This window comes from Aphis gossypii, chromosome 1 (assembly GCF_020184175.1).
Source record: "Aphis gossypii isolate Hap1 chromosome 1, ASM2018417v2, whole genome shotgun sequence".
Lineage (NCBI taxonomy): Eukaryota > Metazoa > Arthropoda > Insecta > Hemiptera > Aphididae > Aphis > Aphis gossypii.
The window spans coordinates 44,221,334-44,237,091 of NC_065530.1; positions in this window are offsets into that span (position 1 = coordinate 44,221,334).

Here is a 15,758-nt window from a genome sequence, read left to right on the forward strand (position 1 = left end):
CGATTTCTACTTTTAACAAATATAACTATAGAACAATGATTTTTCTATACTATGTATTATGAATCATTATTTATCTTTATGCTCTATACTATTTTTTATATGGCGTATATATTGAATATAGATTGAGACTAGAGGCACTTTATTTTTGATGGATATAATAATTGTCCAACGCGTAAAATGTATAATATTCACACATATTATCATAATTTATACAATCAATATTAAGCTAGAATAAATGTTGCACAGCTTGTATGTTATATTATATTTAAGATTTCGAATGACATAGATTGATCTAGTATCTACTACCTGATAGTCACCAATCTATATTGTATATTATATCATATACACGAGCGTACTAGGTTTTATTTCTAACACTTGTTATTTAATTGTATTATAGAGACACTCAATAGCAGCCCAATAAAAAGTAGTCGGGTGAAGGAAAATATCAAGTGTAGTACAACGGAGAATAGAAAAATATATGTATATATAGGTATAAGTTACGCGTGTGTCCGACCATGAGTAAATAGGGTCTTTGCTTTTCTTTACTTTTTATTTTATTTTCCATCAAAGGCAATCGGGCGCACTGATCCGTTACAGATATCTTTTGAAAAAAATATTATAAAGCTACTGGATAATATTATTGTGCTTTTACCCAAAACGATATGTGGAGTAGTGGAAATATACGGTGGAACGTTGGACGAGGGGAGAGAACTAGACGGCCAGCAACGAAATTATATTAGGTCCAGTAGACGTCTTTATATTATTATTACGTACCGGTCCTTCTCCCGTATTACTGACGCGTTGACGAGCATTGGGGAAATATTTTATTTATTACTACTTATTTGTCCCACCAAACGGTATAATATTTCTCGACGCTCACTATTGTCAGCATGTACCTATACCTAATGTATAATGTACGTACAAAATATTAATGTTAGATATTGATTTTTTTTTGTTCACTATATATTATGGAAATGTGTAAGAAATATTCCGTGAGTACACATGTACACTGTATGGCATAGGTACACCAATATAATACTTAAAATGTGGTAACAAGACTTAATTTAATATAACTTAACAATCTTAACGATAAATTGCAGTGATTAAAATTATTATACTACATAGACCAGGCAATCGATTTTTCACTCTCCAGTAATTATAATAATTTAATATTTAAAAAATGTTACAATGTACATATTATATAAAATAATTCATATTGTTATATTATGTTCTACTTTCTTAAGTAGTAAAGTTGGTTATATATAATAATAATAAAATATTAATAAATAAATATAATATTATAATATTTAAGGAATGACTATATCAACTAGGGGTTTTTTTTTAAATGAATATGTTTCAAGTAAGTTGTGAATCAAACGATTTTCTGAAAATTTTAACAAAAAGTTTTTGAGCCAATCTACCAAGGAATAATGATAATAGTTTATTAAATACTTTATAAATGGATACAAACTCGGTAATTATAATCACGTATACAGTGTAAAATATTTATTAATAATTTTTGACAATTTTTGTAATATAAAAAATGTATTTAATTATACTTGACTAATTGACTAAGTCATAACTCATAATATTAATAACAAATATTTCATAATTTGTACCTAATTTTAATTAATAAATTAATATATACCTATCATCACAGGGTACACTTTAAATGTTATAAATAATCTAAGTATACAACAAAATCGTACTTAACTTAAAATTTCAAAAATTGAAATTTGAATAAATTCATAATTTAATTATTAAAATGTAGTATGTATTCTTAATAACACTTTGTACTTACTTTATTAGTAATAATAATATGATAGGTCAGAGTAATTTTTGTTAAAATTAAATCGTACATGAGTATTAAATAATAATTTTTAAATTATTTCATATTATATTAATAGTGACATTTATAGTTTTAGTCTATTAAGTAGAAATTATATGACACAATGAGAAGATTCTTTGAATAATATTTTTTTGAATTATTACAAGATATTAAACTAAAATTGTTATTTTTTGTTAAAATGAAAATTTTTTTTCTAAATTTGAACTTATAATGTCTTAAAATAAAAAATTAATTACCTATTGTATTTTTGATTTCTTTAGGTTGATATGAAACATTTCTTATGATTAAGCGCTTAAGCTATTAAACTGTGAAGCATGTATAAGATATTAAAATTGAAAATCAAACAAAATAACTCACATACATCCTTGTAGAATCAATACATTAATCTAAAATTAGATTTACTGAAAATTAGTCCTCACTTTTATATCATTATAATATTACAAAACGTTTTTAGATTTAATCATAATTGTTTAATTTTAGCTCATTTCTATTCAGTTTTAGATTTTTTGCTTCGTGTCTTATAATTTTGAAAAGCTACGATTTCTTTTCATAGAATCAAGTCGTAAGAAAAGTCTGGGAAAACGACACTTTTGGGAAATTGAGGAAAACCATGGGTACTTTTTTGTTTTTCAACTCCCTCTAAAAACAAAACAAAAAAATAATACAGTAATAAACGCTTTATTACCACGAGACAATGACCGTATAATAATAATGGCAACGATAAAAGGTGACCGTAGGGCTAAAAGCAAATCCTCGTCAAGAAACAGCTCTGGGGACTCGAGTGTTAACGGCAGCTGATTAATAATACACAGCCGTTTTCCACCTGTATAAGACAAGACTGATGATCGGTTGCGATTCGAGTGAATATCCTTGTATTAGCCTTTAGCTCCTCGGGGGACACAATATATATATACATATACATAGAGAAGGAGAAGGGTGGTGATTACTCCTGGTATTTTTTATCATAATTTTGTATTTTAGTTGTTTATAGTAATAATAACTTTTTCAGGTAAATATATGAAGATTAGGTATTTCAATTAATTTCCCGTTGATGTACAATGTAATAGATGATTTTTTAATTTTTATTTTTTTGTCAGTTTTTGGTACATTTGGTGTGCATTACAATATACTATTTATTTAAGGATGCTTCTCTGTACTTGAAATTAACAATTTTATTTTATGTTTTTGATTGATTATTATTGTTAAATAGTATTTTTATTAAATAGATTAATATAATACATCAATAAATTATTATTATGTTTTATTAAAAATCATTCATTGTTATATATTTTTAAGAAAATTTTTATTATAACTACCATGTGATATAAGAATATAATATATTATATTATATGACGCTATAATTTAATTTGTTTTCATTTTTAGTCTGTAATACTGTAGTGTTATACAATTTGAATACCTTTAAATTAGTTATCGTTGTTATAACTAATTGCTTTTAAATCGATGTTTTACTTAATCAAGTAGCCTTTTTGTAAATAAGCTGTGCCGCTTAGGAGTATGAAAAATTAATCTAAAATCGTTTATATAGTACAGTGCGTGTAATTAAGTTACGTGTTGTTATAATATATTACCTATAACCATTGCAAACATTATCTTCAAAGGGAAAATGTTTACGGACTAACCGATTTACCAATTATAAAAGGGTTCGAAAAGCACATAGTCAAGGGAAATCGGAAGTTCGTTTTAATTACAACCCGTACTAAATACGTTGGCCCCAGTGAGACTTGTAAAGCTGTTTTAAAAACCAATAAAACGACACGGAGTATAAATTTGATTGTTAACGTACCGAATCGAAAAGTCTCTATCTACGTTGAGGGTATGCAACGGTCGATCACACACTGGAAAAACGAGTAAAAGTTGCACATGCAGTGTTGTAAAAACTACGATGGCGTTACTCACTTGTCACATTATTTAACAAACTTCACTGTACTCAGTGTTTATTCCGAACTCCGAACTTCATTCCGCTTTTTGTATTTATAATACTATTAATGCTATTACTGTGATTTATATAGAATATTTTGTACAATTTGTATTTAATAAAAATTTGAATTAGTTTTGATAATTCTATATAGTCTTTACTTATCTACTTAGAAATATGAACTACGGTGTAATTAATAAATGTCATTTAAAGAAATATTATTAAGCTATTATTAGGTACCTATGAATGTTATTACTTATAAAGCACATACTAGTTTATTTTCTTTCTTATATAACTATATCGTACCATATTATACTCGTTTACGCTTCATTTAAGTCCGTACCATCTTAAGTACAGGGTATTTTTATTTTAAATTTTTATTTTACTGTCAACATTTTCATCATTCATCATATTATTAATATTTTTTCTTCCTTCTTATGTTAATTATCAATGTTCTCCCCACTACCCCAATTCAGAACGACTGCCTTTTTTCATTCGCTGACTGAGCGTTTTATACACCACGTCTAATGTTAAGCACTAGTCTCTAGTTGACGTTGATGGATAACCAACGGTGAAAAAAAATTCACAAAAGAAACCTTTTGAGTCTTTTGTTGTGCTGAGTTATAACGTAGTCTAGTAGAAGCATTTTGGCCGGTCATTCCAAATAAAAACGTCGATCACGCGTTAGAAACCACAGTTATAAATCCAAAGTTCTGTGTAGATGTGAGAGGTGCATGGTTCTGAAGTTAAAATAGTTAGGCGCGTAAACATTATAGAGGCGTTTTATCACGATTTTTTACAGCATTTACGTGCTTTTTGGACAATAGCCAGATAAAAAAAATAAATACGTTTCAGCAAGAAAAGGAAACAATGTAGACGGCAAAAGAAACCGGTAAAAGGGTTGTGATGTATTTTGTTTTTTTTTACAAAGGGTAGTTTTTTGTAATTAACAAAAAGAACAAGGGTGTCTCTGGTCTGATATCGATATCTGATATTACGTCTACCCTTTTCACTGATGTTCGTTTAGACTTGTGGTTTGGCACCTTATCACCAAAACAGCATATATTTTTTTGACTTAGTTTTACCCTTTTTCATTTTTTCATGTCCTATTTTCATTCTGACCATTCATATACATTAGTTGTATTATGTAAGTATATATACATTTTAATCATCGAAAATTTTGTACATACGTACAATTATATTTATATATTTTTACAGTTTAAGTACGATTGAATTAGAAAAAAGTTTTACTTCGAAATAAATAATAAATATTTTAGATTTTGCTCAAATAGGATTTATATGGAATTAAAATCGATTGACATACACATAATATTATAATGTATTGAGATTAAAATGTGAATTTTTCACATTTGTGTGATTGATGAATTATCATTTTTGCCTCCCTGAGTACAAAATACTTTTAATAGTAAAGTATAATATATTTTTAGGGTTCTTTGGACTAAGTGTCACAAACGGTTGAAGAGGGCTTGACATTTAACTAAGTATCTTGTGCGCATAATAAGGGTAGGTTACCTATCTTAAAGTATGCGCTGATTTCCCTCGTGTCCAGTGCACGGTGAAAAATAACTTACGTCCATGTTTCGAAATCATTTGGTCGTGCGCTGTTTTTACTCAAAGACTAAATAGAAAATCACATTTCTCTAACCCTTGGTTATGAGAATTATAAAATTCGTGTGCAGCTTTTACGTTCGGCTGGTCTTTTTGATAATTCCAGGAGGTTTTAACCTTTAAGCGCGTGAGCCCTAACTGACATTTAACCATATAATAATAGTATCACGTCTAATTGACATTTAACTTTAGTTGCGCTACGTTGATTTTTCATGTCGATACTACACTTAAATAAAACAACTTTTGAATATTATGAATTACTAAAGGTATATAAAGAACAAACATTGTTTTTTGTACATAAAATATAGTAAACAATGAATATAATTTGTGCACAAGTCGTAAAACCAATTTATTTTTTTGTTAATTGGTATTTTATTATTTTATTTTTCGTTTTAAATTTTTTAAGCGTTTTATTTAAAATCAATATTATTTTGATACTAGATTCATCTACTTATTATATATTTATACATATAATTATTTTTTAATTAAAATGATATTATTTATTTTTTCTAATATCATAGAAATATGATATCTTATGTAAAATACACCAATTCATTAATTTATTTTAGTGACGACTAGTGAACATAAAGTTTATATAAGTCATTCCTGACATAATTCCTTTATTAAAAACACGAGGCATAATACAAAAATATGATTAATTAATTAATATTATAACATCATGAAGACTGGCATACTAAATCGTTCTTAACCATAAAATTAAAACAATTTAATAATAAAAAAACAGCAGTGATACAGAAAAATGTTTTTATTCCCTTATGTGTTCTAGCACTGAAGATAAATAATTAATCAAATAAATTGAATTCATTTTTTTTATGTTATTTAGAAATTTTGTAATATCGTGTATAAAGAAAATGATATATTTTTGTTGTGTTGATGGGCCCAGATTTATTCAAAATAAGTAAAAAAATATATGTTTATGAAAAGTTGGTATTATCAGAATAACAATACAAAATATAGATTGCCATAATACATATTTAAATAGATACTTACTAGATAATATAGATAATATATTTTTGATATTAATTACATTCGATGACTTAAGGATATTTTAGGGATTCTTAATTAAGTAGTATCACACGAGTTTTTTAATTAAAATCTTTTAGTTTTTCTACAATTGCAAATTGTATAAAACACATTTATAATTCATGAGTTGAAAATAAATCTTTCTTCAGAATACTAAACTTAGTGCTTAGGAGTGATTATTTTTGATGTTTTATGCTTGATTGACTCAAATTAAATTTTTTTAGTCAGTCAATTTATTTCAAATGAAATATTTTATGTTATTGATTTGTAATAATTAGGCATTAGAAACACAAACATACCTACCACTCACTTTAAAATAGTTAAATTTGTACAGGATAAATAATTTATATTATAATATATTTTGTTTTTGACAAAGTTAAATAGTTTTAGGATATACGGTTAATGGGTAAAAGAGTACTGGTATAAACATTTGTCGAATTTTGCACTTTCCACATGTAGTGTAGGTAGGTATGTTGTAATGTAACAATCGTTAACTGAAACTTTGTCGGGCTTTGTCCGTGGCCGGCAACTGCGGTACCAAACTAAACAAAAGCGGAATTTCAAAATAGAGAGACGACAGTATAAAATGACGGTGCGGAAAGATGGGTAGAATGGAGATAACTGTTGTGCGTGGAACTAACAGTACAACAAGCATTGTAGAAACTTTGAACGATACCGCCGAACGCGCGTGTGAAAAATGATAATTCGACTGTTTTGGCATTGTCGAATAATTTACACGTTTTGGATTCTAACAATTATTAGCACAATGTACTGTACTAACCGATGATTTAAAACAACTGATTATATTATACAGGGACAACGCAAGATGGGTAATTGATAACATCTGCAGTCCTGCAGCACATTATTTTAGTCGTATAAGTTCGCTCTAATTGGTTTGTACAAAAGGTATTTTTAAATGAACAATATACATAAATTATAATTGTGTAAAATACTTTAATTTCATCTTTTTCACATAAAATATAAATACAAAATATCTTATATTAAAAATGATAAGTAAATGTGCTGATTACAATCAGAGACGAATAAAAAGTTAGATGGCTGGACGGAAAAGTGTCTTTAAAGTTTAAAGAGACTACTTAAAAGTTTAGAATATAATTATTGAATACTATCATCGATTAAAGTGTTTATAATCTATGATATGTAGTATAATACTAAGTTTGCTACTATACGGTAAGAATTCATGTCATATATAAACTACTGTTGAAGATACATACTTTTGTTGTAGAGATGTCTGTATCGAGCAAGTATACGTTTAGCAATATTATTAGGTTTTGAGCGAATCAATGAATGTATTGATTTTACAGTGATGTGTGTGCATTTTTTATTGTATCTGTTATAAACACGGTAAGTAAATAAAATGCTTTGATTTCCGAAATTGTGGGTGGTTTTTGTTAACGAATTGGATTTAGTTGGTACTTTGAAGGGTCAAAATTAAAAAATAAATATTTTTCCTTATATACTAATTGAGTCCCAATGACTGAAGGGGAAAAAAATATTCTAATTGAGTCTTGGGTATAAACGAGAAATGTACCTACTACTTGAGTCCGAGGATTATTTTATTAAAATTAGAAGTATTCATATTATTATTACAAAAAATGTTATAAAAAATAAAGAAAAGAAATTGAAGAACAAATGTAGTTGTTGCATTCAAAGAAAATAACACGATTTGAACTTCATGTATAATGTTTATCACATACATTTTTACCAATATAAAAATGTAATTTTATTATCATTTATATTCATTTAATTATTATACACAAGTAACATTTAAATTATTCATATCATACAATAGCCATACATTATTATATTATAAAATATTAAAAAAAAAAAAAACATTTTTTAACCATATCTGTTGGCTATAACAATATAGAATAGACAGACTTAAGTCTGAAAAAAATGGGAATGAAAATGTTTTATTATAAAGTTTTACGAGTCTTAATAAGTATACCTAGCCTAACCTATACCTTAAAATAATCAGATAAAACATTTTTTTTAAATTAATAATATGTTTTAATATTATCATGTATTTAGATTCTGAGCGATAAATCATAAATGTATTGATTTTCAATGATGAATGTTTTCAATTTTTTTTATATACATCATTTATCACTTTTTAGAGAAGTACACTGATCTTTAACTATTAGCTCAGGTTCTGATAAAATATCGGTTCTATTGGTGCCTATTATGGAGGGTCAGAGTAAAAAATATGAAAAGTAGATATCTATTCTACAGTAGGCGTTGATTATACTTTATCATTGTAATATATGTGTTTAATTTAAATTTAATGATGAATTATTGCATACAAAAAATGATTCTGAGATGAAGACGGTCTATCAAACTATATAATTGAGTATATTTTATGATACATAAAAATGACTAATACCTACTGGTAAATTAATTTATTTTATTTTAAAAAATGTGGTAGATTAAAATAATTTTTAAAAAAAAAATTATTTATTATACCATATTATTTAATTAAGTACTATAATAGTATAATATATAAATATTTATATCATATATTATTATTATTAAGTCAATATATTGACTTACCGTATAACAATGAGAATAGGCTCGTGGTATAAATAGACAATAGCATAAAATTAATCCAAATGTTTTGAAAATTTTATTGTGTAGGTAAATAAATAGTATATAATAATTTACCTAAAAGTTTCAAACCTAAAAAGCGTTAATTTTTATGTTTACATCTAATTTCTTTTACATTTTAACTTAAAATGTTTTTAAAAAAAAATTGTGCTTTTATGTTTTTTAAATTTTTGGTTTCAGAATAAACTAATCATGGGAAACTTTATACACAATTTTTAAATATTAGCTTTACATTTTTAACTACAAATTTACTAGGTTTCTCTTAAATAGCTCATACAAAATTCGTAGTCTAAAATAAAGAAATGCAGATTTAAAAATTTAGTAAATTTAGTTTATGATAATCAACGTTTTTAGTTTTTTTATGCAATTCAAAAAATATTATTATACCTGAGGGTCTAAATTGAAATAAATATTTAAAAAATGTATATGTTTAAATATGTATGTAGTATTGATATATTAAATGAAATGTAGAAAAAATGTAAAGTATAAACATTAAAAAAAAAATAGTTTTATTTTATCGAACAATTGTGATATAAAAGCTGTACAGACGTAAAACCACTACACATAAACCGACACGGATGAATGAGCCACCAACTCGCTTAATGTGTATGTTTTCAAAGTTTGTGAAAAACGCTCGTTTGTTTTTCCGGTAAAAGTGCCAAACAACAGCAGTTATTTATTATTTCGGCACTGAAGGAAAACGAAACACGTGTGCATTTCAAAACAAAAACTCAACCACAAAGCTGCTCCTAAATGATGACTGCCTCTTTATTATCATTATTAAAGTTTATAATTTATATTTTAATACAATTTGTAAAAATCTAAATTAATTAAGTGCAATTAAAACATATGAATCTATGTTTTACATAGTATGAGTGTGATTTTATTTTAATTTTGAAATTTAAACTTTGTAAGCTAGTAAGCTACTCAATATTGTAAAAGAACTTGTAAATTATTATAAGAGGAGTTAAATGTATTATAATAATCAATGTTTTATTTATGTAAGTTGTATAAATAAGTCTTAACAAATTGATTTTTAGTAATACGTTCATTATTATAAAACTTATATATTAACATTTGTATTTAACAACATGATTACTAATCATAATATACTCATACATATTATAAGATAATTATATTTAGTTTTTACAATTATTTTTACATCTATCTTCGATTCTTATAATTAATATTGATAATGAAAATTTTTCTATAAAATATAGTGAGTACCATACATAATTTTGATTAAAAAAGCAGATGTTTCAGGTATAGTATATGAATCTAAAGTATTTTATAATAAAATAGGATATGAATAACATTTTTATTATATATAATATTATATGAATTCTATAACATAAATACCTATATAAGATACATATAACATCAAACATTTTATAAAAATTAACATCGAGGTAGTTATATTCATCGGTTACTACTTAATCATTTATTTAACTTCTTACCCGAAATATGTTTAAATTTTAAAACATTTCGTTTGCGAGACTTTAAGTAAACCTAAAACAAAAACAAACCAAAAATGAGACGCGTTCTCTCTTCATCAGAGACGCTTACTGTGCAGTGAATTATAAACGGTAGAGCAGTTTTTCGAGATTCGTTTTTCGGTTTCCGTGCGTTTTGGATATAATTAGCTGGGACCAAGTGTTCGTGTTCTCACTCAATTTAATTTCTCACTGTGCAGGTTAACCGATGTAGTATATATGATTATATATAGTAAGGACGAGGGGGTGACGGTGGACTCTGTTGTAACTATATGACCCTCGTTATCTTATATCGTTATATCGTCGTGGTCAATTGTCTATAATGTTACAAATGTTTTCCAATTATTTTTTCCCTGCATGTCGAAATTCTTCATTGCGATTTTTACCTCATTCGAGGTTTCAGAAAACAACTGTAATTTTTCAGACCCGTGTTTCGGTTCTCGCCACGATAAAGACATTCTAAAGCGTTTATTTACAACCATTTATCTACGTCGGTTGGGTTTGAAACTGCAAATGCGCGTGTTACAGTATAATACGTTGCGGGGAAAAAGTTTGTGTAATACGATTACTCTACGCAGATTAAAGTAAATGAGTAAATAAAATCTAAAAAATTAAATGTTTTCCAACTTTCATAATATGTCTTTCTATATAAATGATTTTGTGTTTATTAGTTGCTAATCTCTGTGGAACCACGTATCCGATTGTCACCAAATTTTTCACACATACTCGTATTAATTGAGACTCAAGGAGTTATTATAGCTTTGTTTTTTCATCTATACAGGTTCCCTTTCCCACAAGGAATTTGATTTTGGATCATAAACATTGAATACATTTATGTTTTATATTAGAGTCTTATACCCGTTGGTTACAAAAAAGGAAATTTTATAATATAGTATTTTTAAATCCCGATTTGGATAAAAATTTCAAAAATTGTTATTAGATTCTTAGAGATACTTATCAGTAAAGTTTAGAGAGTAGAATTTAAACTACGTTAAAAATAAACCTATAATTTTTTATCCGATCTTCTACGAAAGGTAGACCACCTTGATCGAATAAGTTCATAAGTTCACAATGCCAAGTACACTGATGTCGATTTTCTTGAGAACAAAGAAGCACTAAAATCTGGTTACACAAACAATAGTATATAAATTACATAATACGACTGCCACTATCTTTCAACAGATTCAACATTTTTAGTAAAATATTAGTTGTAGTTTAAATTGTACTTTAAATTAATTATACTTTTTTCTTATTATATTTTTTAGAACTTATTTAGTTTTGATTTATATTTACAATAAAAATAAATCATGAATTATGATTTTAAAATACAATAGACTATAAAGGACTACATTCAATCAAATGTCAAGTTTAATTTCAGGTTAGCAGGTGGATAAATAGCGTGAGCCAAATCGAGTTTACGGGTTTTAATAATTGTTCGTGAGTAGTACTCATCAGGGTTTATCTGTCATAAATATAACGATGAAGTTTATTTTTAAGATTTGCTGCTCTTTTTACTCCAACAATTATTGTTATGTGCATATTCACGCAGTGCAGATATTCTAATTTAATGCGGATTAAGATAGTACCTTATTAGTTATTAGTTATTGTATAAATAATGATATCTTTTATAAATAGTTATCATTGTGAGATGATTTTTTTTTGTGTTTATCAAAATATTATTGATAACTCAATGAGGCTGTCTATGCTATAAATTTTGCGATGAGCCCACCCTCTTCATCCTCTTAGCTATGGCCTCAAGTCATGTACAATTTATACGATTTATATAATAGGATTAGGTGGTTCCCGAGACGCGCTGATACCAATAAGCAATATTTGCATTGTTACGAATTATGAGCGTACGGGATCGGGAGCGGGACCGTCTTGTTTTGTTTAACCGGTAACAAATTATTGCTGGTTTTTGGATACGTAATGTATATATATATATAGTATTTTACTTAACACCGCGCGTGGAAGACGCCGATAGGGCATGGGATATCACAGTCTGTGTAAAGGTCAACTTCGTGTAGGGGGTAGAGGTTGAAATTATTATACATACACAAACGCATTTATATATATTTTACGTGCGATGATAATACGACCGTTTTAGAGCAGAGGGTATGTTTGTGTGTGTGTGTTTTGTAACTAAGAGGATGATGACGGTCGGTAGAAGGGATGTTTTATAAGACGCTCGCGCAGTCGGTTTGCCGCGTCCGAAGGATTGTTGATATTTCATTATAATATATACGCACATATACACATACACATATTATGCTGAGACGACGACGGCATCGGATGAGAGATAGAGGATATTTTCCGAAGATATACACTAGCTATAATCCTCTGGTCGTGTATATACATACTGATATAATGGTGTAAGGTACTTATATATATATTATATGTATATGTATATAAACTGCCTCGGACGCGCATCGTAAGTCGTTATATACACTACACCTGTATAGATATAGAATACCTTTATGTATAATAATATATTACCGCTATATATACACCGCGACCGACGACTTTGAATATTAATTGGTCGGTTGATAATCCGCGGACGCCACCACCGCCACGACCACTTCCGAGCCGCCGCCGCGATCGTTTAAGACTCGCCACTTTGCATTATTTAATTGGTTCCGCACCGACCCCGCCACAGCTAGTTTATGTGGAGGGTTGAATTTGCTTTATAACGGTTATCAGTGTAAATCGCATCGTGAAGTTTACTTATCGACTTAAATATTATACTCGTCGTATACCGGATCCTGTGCAGTGTTCTGTAACGTATATATATATATATTATATAATATAGAATAAATATGATAAAGGTTATTCGCGTCTAGGACGTATCCGAGTTGCATCTGAAAAAAATATATTTCAAACTGAAAAATAGTGTTCGTGATCTCCCACGGTAGATATTAGTTTTTTGACGAAATGTCATCTAATTGTGGCCCAAAGTGACCACCTCTCCTTTTTAAAATCCCAATTGTGGTTCGTACAAAATAGTTAAAAAATACTATTTTTGTTGTTTATTAAAACTAAATACATTTCCGGTTACGTCTTTACGTATTATGATTTAAATAAAATATAGTTCATTTTGAATATTTTATTGATTTGTGTAGTAGATGTATGTAAAATTCAATTATTTTAAGTATGATAATTTAATTTATTTAATATCCTTATATCGATAAAAAAACTTCGCGATTTAAATTTTGTTAATTATTTTGAATGTAACAGTTGTATTTTTTTTTTAGTTTTCTCCTTTTCGCTTATGATATTTTTCTTTTATTAATTATTTGATAACTATTTGTTTTTACATACACATTACACAATTTTAATTTCTATAATATGATAGTCATATAAATAAATTATAAGTACAATATTATATAGTTGAATTTGTATTAAACGTATACGCAGTTGATTTATGTATACTTTATTTTCTTCGAGGGTGGACTCAATTATTACTTTTATTATTTTTTTCCATTGTAGTATGGTGCCTAATATTAGTATGCGCTGATCCGGTGATATTTACTTACTAATCTACAAAAATAGATTTCGAAAATGTTAGGACATCCCATTTGATAATTGATAGTTATAAAACCTAAATTGTTCCCAATGATTTATATTTTGACAAATAATTATCAGTTCAGACTTAGGTATATAGGTATATCTGATAAATTGTGGACACCTAATACATATTATCATAATATTATATATATATATATCATTATTATTATATTAATATTATTAATTTCTTGTTACCATGATGTATACATTTTTTTGAACATGTTTAGTATTAAGTTCTAAAACATATTATAATCATTGTCTTTAAAAAAAAAAAATATATTAAAGTTTAATCTTTAAGAATAATCTTTTCCCCATCTATTTTACCATTATTTTATTACGATCGATTTTTAATATTACCCTTAGCAACATATAACAGACAAATATGAAAAATATTCAATATTTCAATACATTAGTAAATTATCTACTTTCAGACTTTGTTGAACTTTATTTATTTTTATTTATTTTCACCGAGAGAAATTTTTTAACTTAAGTTCTTGCAAATAAACTGCAATAGCACAAACTTATATTAACAAACATTTTTCGAGTAAAGAATGTCTAGCTTGTATAGTTAGATAAAGTTAGAACGAAACTATACTTTATAGTATAGGTAACTATACTTTCCAAGATTTTTTCTTGAACACATTATTTTCGCTTAACCGTATTCAACAAAATTGGATTGCAATTTTTTACTGGTGAAAAATTTTGCTAACATAAAATTGTGCTATTAGTAGCTGAAACTTAAGTTTTACTAGAAAGAATAGAGTCCAATAAAATGACCTCAATATAGTTTATTAACTTTATGATGGTTTTGATATTTTATTTTATTTGAATAGTCTTTTATTTCACAAAAATTATTCTAGGGAAGACTAAAATAGTGAATAATTTTGAAGTATACGTCTTAAGGCGAGACTAAAAATTATGTTTGATTTATAACAATAATAATAATAACAGACCACAACTATATACTATATTTATATAATTCTCTTAAATAATATCTCTATATTTTTCTCTTCTAGCTTTTATTATTTTTTTTTATAACATATATTGATATTAAAACACTATTTATTTTATTATATTTTTATTCAGTTCGTAGTTGAAAAATTATCTACCATTAATTCATTCAGCTATTGCAGCTGTAGTATTGAGTTTTTGAAAATCGTCCATAAGGCAAAAATACATTTATAGCCATATACATTTGCCACGAGTGTATATTTTATAAATAGGTCTAATCTAGTGTTTATCGAAAACTTAATTTAACTTTGATTGTATAACAGCTGAAGGTTTATGCGAATTTCAAATTAAATTAGAACACAACAATTAACTACTAAGAATTGTATAATATATTCTAAAGGGATTATCTCGAAACCACGTTATCTTGTCGCCGTCGTGAGGGAGTGGCAAGGAACAGGGGAACCGTTAAGATGAACGAGTAGTTGTCAAGTATGTCAGTCCCTGTGTGTGTTATCAGCCAGCCGAGGTTCGTTGAAACAATATTCGGTCTATATTATAATATTTCCACCCAGCTGTGTTATATGCGAATGAAGAGCTGACGGCCTGGGAATAATAATTAACAAACTTAATTTCATTGTTTCCTACACACCAAACGCTAATCTTAGAA